General features: G+C 44.6%; 1 pseudogene; it reads left to right on the top strand.

Moving 5' to 3' along the window:
* Positions 1–862: 862 nt before the first annotated feature.
* Positions 863–5570, top strand: LOC135566632 (actin-3-like; annotated as a pseudogene).
* Positions 5571–5841: the final 271 nt, after the last annotated feature.

The following is a 5841-nucleotide window of genomic DNA, read 5'->3' as shown; positions in this document are numbered from 1 at the left end:
TAGCCAATTATAGCCCCACAGACAAGTACAGGCCTCTCACACATTGAGTTATTTTTTTTTACAAGAATTGCCTTCTGCTAGCCTGTATTTCGGGAGCAATTATACCTGATTTTTACCCAAAGGCAGCCCAATTCTGATATTTTGCCCAATTATTGGTATTTTGACCAATCAGATCAGAATTAGGCTGCCTGTGTATACTAGGTGCTTTGAGGTTACATTGTAAAGTACTGAATAACTAAACACAGGTCACGTATTTGACATGGTCTAATATGTATTTGATTAGTGTCTACAGACTATGAAGGGCAGCATAGCCCACCTATGCCTGTCTCTCGTCAAACTTTCGATGCAACACTGGTCCAGGGTGCGCAGATCTGATGCGTGACACGCAGCTGATCTTTCAAAATAATAGTTTGGGAAACATTTATTTAACAAAACAAAACAATCAAACCATGATCATAAATTACGAAGGGATCGAGCACATAGAGGTATTACATTTGATCGCGCACTATCGGCTACTTTTGTCTCACTACAATATGATCGCCCCAGACCTCTTTTCCCCAGACCTCTTCTTTGTTGTCTTTTCCACAATGTGGGTTCACTTGGTATTGGGTTAGCCTGCTAACACATTCAACGACGTTGCTTACATTTCCAAATTATACTGACTTTAAATTACCCAAAACCTTTCGGCTAACCCAACATGTACCTGTTACCTTCCAATCTCTTTAATATCGTCTACCATGTGAATGACAACGGTCGGTCACTTCCACCGTAAAACACCTTCCAATCCAATCCGGTGTCTTTTTTTGAAAACAATGCCCATATTTGGTGTGAGCAGGTGAACGCGAAGGCGGAGGATGAGGCACGGTTGGGGCGAAAATTAGGTATATAGTCTCCTGCTGAAATGTGGATGCTACACTTCATTGAAGACATCATTCCCGGATTCTTGAAGAGAAATCATCCTAACTGACAGGTAAGCAAACGCAACTATCCCGACGTTTGAGAAAGCCAATCTGAAATGTCGAGTTGTATCGCTAAATGTGTTCTAGCTATGGTTAAAATCACTTGATTTGAAATATAGCTTTGCTTGGATTTGTCTGTGAATACGTGTTTGAGCTGTTGGGATCGGAGCCATATATTGAGAGAATAAATGACTGATTGGAATTCTTTGCATTGTTCCAAATGATTGTATTTGGTTCATTTCCACTGTTTTTACAATGTCTGCTAGTAGACTAGTTATCTTTATTAAGTCACTGGTTAAACATTTTAACTAATTGTTATGAATTACAGCTGACTATGTCTACACTTACTAATGAGGACCTCTAATTTGTCTCATTTATACTGTAGTAATTGGTGGTCTGTATTGATGATATACCCTGACCCAGAAAATGGTATGGTTTTGTTCTTGCTTTTTAGGCCTTGATTCATTAATCCTCTGTTTTTTTACAGAATGGCTGAAGATGATATTGCTGCACTGGTGGTTGACAATGGTTCAGGCATGTGCAAGGCTGGTTTTGCAGGGGATGATGCTCCCCGTGCTGTCTTCCCCTCCATTGTTGGAAGACCCAGACATCAGGTTGGAACCATACTGGGCTCTTGGATATCGGGTTCACTTAATACAGGCTATACTTTTATACACAAACTATATGTGGACACTCCTTCAAATTAGTGGATTTGGCTGTTTCATCCACATGTTGTCAGTAGAAGGGCCTTACTGAAAAGCTCTGACTTTCAACGTGGCACTGTCCTAGAATGCCACCTTTCCAACAAGTCAGTTTGTCAAATTCCTGCCCTGCTAGAGCTACCCTGGTCAACTGTAAGTGCTGTTATTGAAGTGGAAACATCTAGGAGCAACAATGGCTCAGCTGTGACGTGGTAGGCCACACAAGCTCACAGAATGGGACTGCTGAAGCATGTAAAAATTGTCTGACCTTGGTTGCAACACTCCCTACAGAGTTTCAAACTGCCCCTGGAAGCAACGTCAGCACAAGAACTGTTCGTCCGGAGCTTAATGAAGTTAGTTTCCGTGGCCAAGCAGCTGCACACAAGCCTAAGATCACTATGCGCATTGTGGTGTAAAGCTCAGTGACATTAGACTCTGGAGCAGTGGAAACACGTTCTCTTGAGTGTTGACTCACGCTTCACCATCTTGCAGTCCGACTGATGAATCTGGGTTTGGCGGATGCCAGGAGAACGCTACCTGCCCGACTGTGTAGTGTCAACTAAAGTTTGGTGGAGGAATAATGGTCTGGGGCTGTTTTTCATGTTTCAGGCTAGGCCACGTAATTCCATTAATGGGACATCTTAACACTACAGCATACAATGACATTCTGGATGATTCTGTGCTCTTGTCTTTGTGGCAACAGTTTGTGTGTGAAGACCATTTCCTGTTTCAGCATGATGATACTCCTGTGCACAAAGTGAGGTCCATACAGAAATGGTCTGTGGATCGAATGGAAGAACTTGACTGGCCTGCACAGAGCCCAGACCTCAACCCCATTGAACACTTTTGTGATGAAGTGGAACACCGATCATAGTCAGGCCTATTTTGCTCAACATCAGTGCCTGACTTCACTAATGCTCTGTGGCTGAATAGGAAGCAATTTCACAGCATTGTTCAAACATCTAGTGGGAAAGTTTCCTCTCAGATGAGTGGAGGCTATTATAGCAGCAAAAGGAGGGGACCAACTCAATATTAATACTCATGATTTTGGAATTTAGATGTTTGAGGTGTGTGTTCTCTTACTTTTGGTAATGTTCTCTATATCTGACTTTGGGATAGTTTGAAGAGGCTATACAGAACTCTTCCCTCTGGGGGTGCTCTTGAGCCAAGAGGTCCACTAAATGGACAAATATTGGCCAGAAATGGCCTTGTTTAAAAAGGGGACACCCTCCCCAAACCCACTAACAAAAGCATAATGTATTGGTAGCCTTAAACTAAAGATTGTGATTTCATGAGATAAGACATTGATTGCGCTGTGTATGTGAAACATACAGGCAACTCAAGCCAACATTTGATGAAAACAACTTCTGTAGTCACTTGAGTTTATGCGTAGTGCAGGGACAAAAGTGTAATGTCTCTTTCCCCAGGGTGTGATGGTGGGCATGGGACAGAAGGACAGCTACGTGGGAGATGAGGCCCAGAGCAAGAGGGGCATCCTGACTCTGAAGTACCCCATCGAGCACGGCATTGTTACCAACTGGGACGACATGGAGAAGATCTGGCATCACACCTTCTTACAATGAGCTGCGTGTGGCCCCGAAGAGCATCCCGTCCTGCTCACAGAGGCCCCACTCAACCCCAAAGCCAACAGGAGAAGATGACCCAGGTAAGTGGGGGCATTATGTTTTTTTACAACAAAACCCAGCCATTTTATTTACATGGACTCCTCATCCACTAGCAGAATGTAGAGCAGTTTCACATCAGGGTTACCTCTGTTCACCTTGCCTGAGGGTAGTGGTGGGCCTCCCATTTTAGCAGTATTTGTAGGTGTTTAAAACACCCTTTTTTATAAAGAGTCTCTCACAGTCCTAATTCCCACCTTTCTATTCTTCCACCAGATCATGTTTGAGACCTTCAACAGCCCAGCCATGTATGTAGGTATCCAGGCCGTGCTTTCTGACGCATCTGGTCGCACCACAGGAATCGTGATGGATTCTGGGGATGGCGCAGCCACACGGTGCCCATCTACGGTGGCCACGCCTTCCCCACGCCATCCCATGCCTGGACCTGGCCGGACGCGACCACGGACTACCTGATGAAGATCCTGACTGAGCGTGGCTACAGCTTCACCACCACGGCCGAGGGAGATTGCGCGCGATATCAAGGAGAAGCTGGCCTTACGTGGGCGCTGACTTGAGCAGAGACAGGCTGCCTGCCCAGTTCCTCTCTGGGAGAAGAGCTACGAGGCTGCCTGATGGACAGGTCATCACTATCGCACCGAGCGCTTCCGGTGCCCTGAGACCATGTTCCAGCCGTCCTTCATTGGTGAGATGTTTTTCTGTGTCTTTAAAGGGTCTCAGCTAAAAAATGTCATTTGTTTATGGCTGGCGACTGTGGTAACTATAGTCCCAAAGATGCACCCTCAGTTATGTATTGATATGACTATTCATAAGCACTAAACACCTAGAACTTTCTGGCTTTTTAAAATGTATTTTATAAATCAGTGGACGACTGTTCCATTTGGCCACTGGAGTCGCTCATCACATGTACAATGTTACTCAGCTTAGTGACAGTCATTCACCACTATACAACTGTTTACATTTAAGTCATTTAGCAGACGCTTCCATCCAGAGCGACTTTTACAAATTGCGCATTCACCTTATGACATCCAGTGGAACAGTAGTGCATCTAAATCTTTTAAGGGGGAGGTGAGAGGGATTACTTTATCCTAATCCTAGGTATCCATGCGGTCTGTGGTGCTGTGCCATGATAACCTGCACCAAGGCCAGGGAGGGAGTTTGTTCCACATTGTTGGGTGAGCAGCGAACAGTTTTGACTGGCTGGAGCGGAACTGTATCAGTGGTAGGGAGGCGAGCAGGCCAGAGGTGGATGAACGCAGTGCCCTTGTTTGGGTGGAGCTCTGAGGTTCTTGTCAGTTGCGTGTTCACTGACCTCATTAAAAGAGCCATACTTGTAGGCCTGTTAATTTCTGTTCCTAGGGCTGCTTATTGACATGTGGCTACGCTTGCTTTTGTAGGGATGGAAAGCACTGGAGTGCACGAGACCACCTACAACTCTATCATGAAGTGTGATGTGGACATCAGGAAAGACCTGTATGCCAACACTGTTCTCTCAGGTGGAACCACTATGTTCCCTGGCATCGCTGATAGAATGCAGAAGGAGATCAGTGGCTTGGCACCTCCTACTATGAAGATTAAGGTGGGCATTCACGTGTGATTCTGTGACTTTTAGCCCATGGGCATTCAGTGTGGCATCTCTCGACTAGCCATATTTATTTTTTCTCATGTGATATTTTTGGCTTCCCGAATACTTTCATCAGAAATCTGATTTATGAATGTGTTCTGCAATAAAACAACTTTACTTCTCCCTGTTTTACTGATGTATACGTTCAAATCTCTTGTCGCCAGATCATCGCCCCTCCCGAGCGTAAATACTCTGTGTGGATTGGCGGTTCCATCCTGGCCTCTCTCTCCACCTTCCAACAGATGTGGATTTCCAAGCAGGAATACGAGGAATCCGGCCCGTCTATCGTCCACCGCAAATGTTTCTAAAGCCTTGACTCTTAACCTCGGTGTTACTCCTTTCAGGGAGTCTGTTATTTCAGATGGCTCTCCTGTCCAGAAGCCAACACCTTGCCCCTGTCCCCTAAGCATTTGTGTGGCTCTAAAATGATCAGATGAGTAGCAGTGACTTCCACCTATCCTAACCGGTAGAGATAAAGCCATATTGTTTCAGTTCTACATGGTGTCCTGGGGGAGTGACAGGGTGGTTTCTGGGTAGGCTCAGTGTTCGGGTTGTGACATTCTGCCTTGTGTTGTATTTGATACTATTAGTCTTGTATGTAACATCTGCTACTGGGCCATTTGAATAAAAGTTCACTGTAATGTGATACTCTGTGTAGTCTATTTGCAACATTAAGTCTGGTCATATGTTCAGAATGTGTTTGTCACTTTTAATTTACTGATCATTTCAGGGAATGATGTGATTTGTAAACACACTTAATGTATTTGTCATTGGCTGGAACCCACTGCAGGTTAAATCAAATGGTTTTCTCATTGTTAAATTCCCTCTCTTGGTGAACTCTCATGTTTATGGCTCATCTCTCAGATCTTTGTGATGTACTGGCCAGATGACATCCTTTCATCTCAGTATAGATGAAG

This window comes from Oncorhynchus nerka, unplaced genomic scaffold, assembly GCF_034236695.1.
Source record: "Oncorhynchus nerka isolate Pitt River unplaced genomic scaffold, Oner_Uvic_2.0 unplaced_scaffold_3928, whole genome shotgun sequence".
Taxonomy (NCBI): Eukaryota; Metazoa; Chordata; class Actinopteri; order Salmoniformes; family Salmonidae; genus Oncorhynchus; species Oncorhynchus nerka.
The sequence above is the reverse complement of the archived record's forward strand: the minus strand, read 5'-3'. Positions and strand labels throughout refer to the sequence as shown.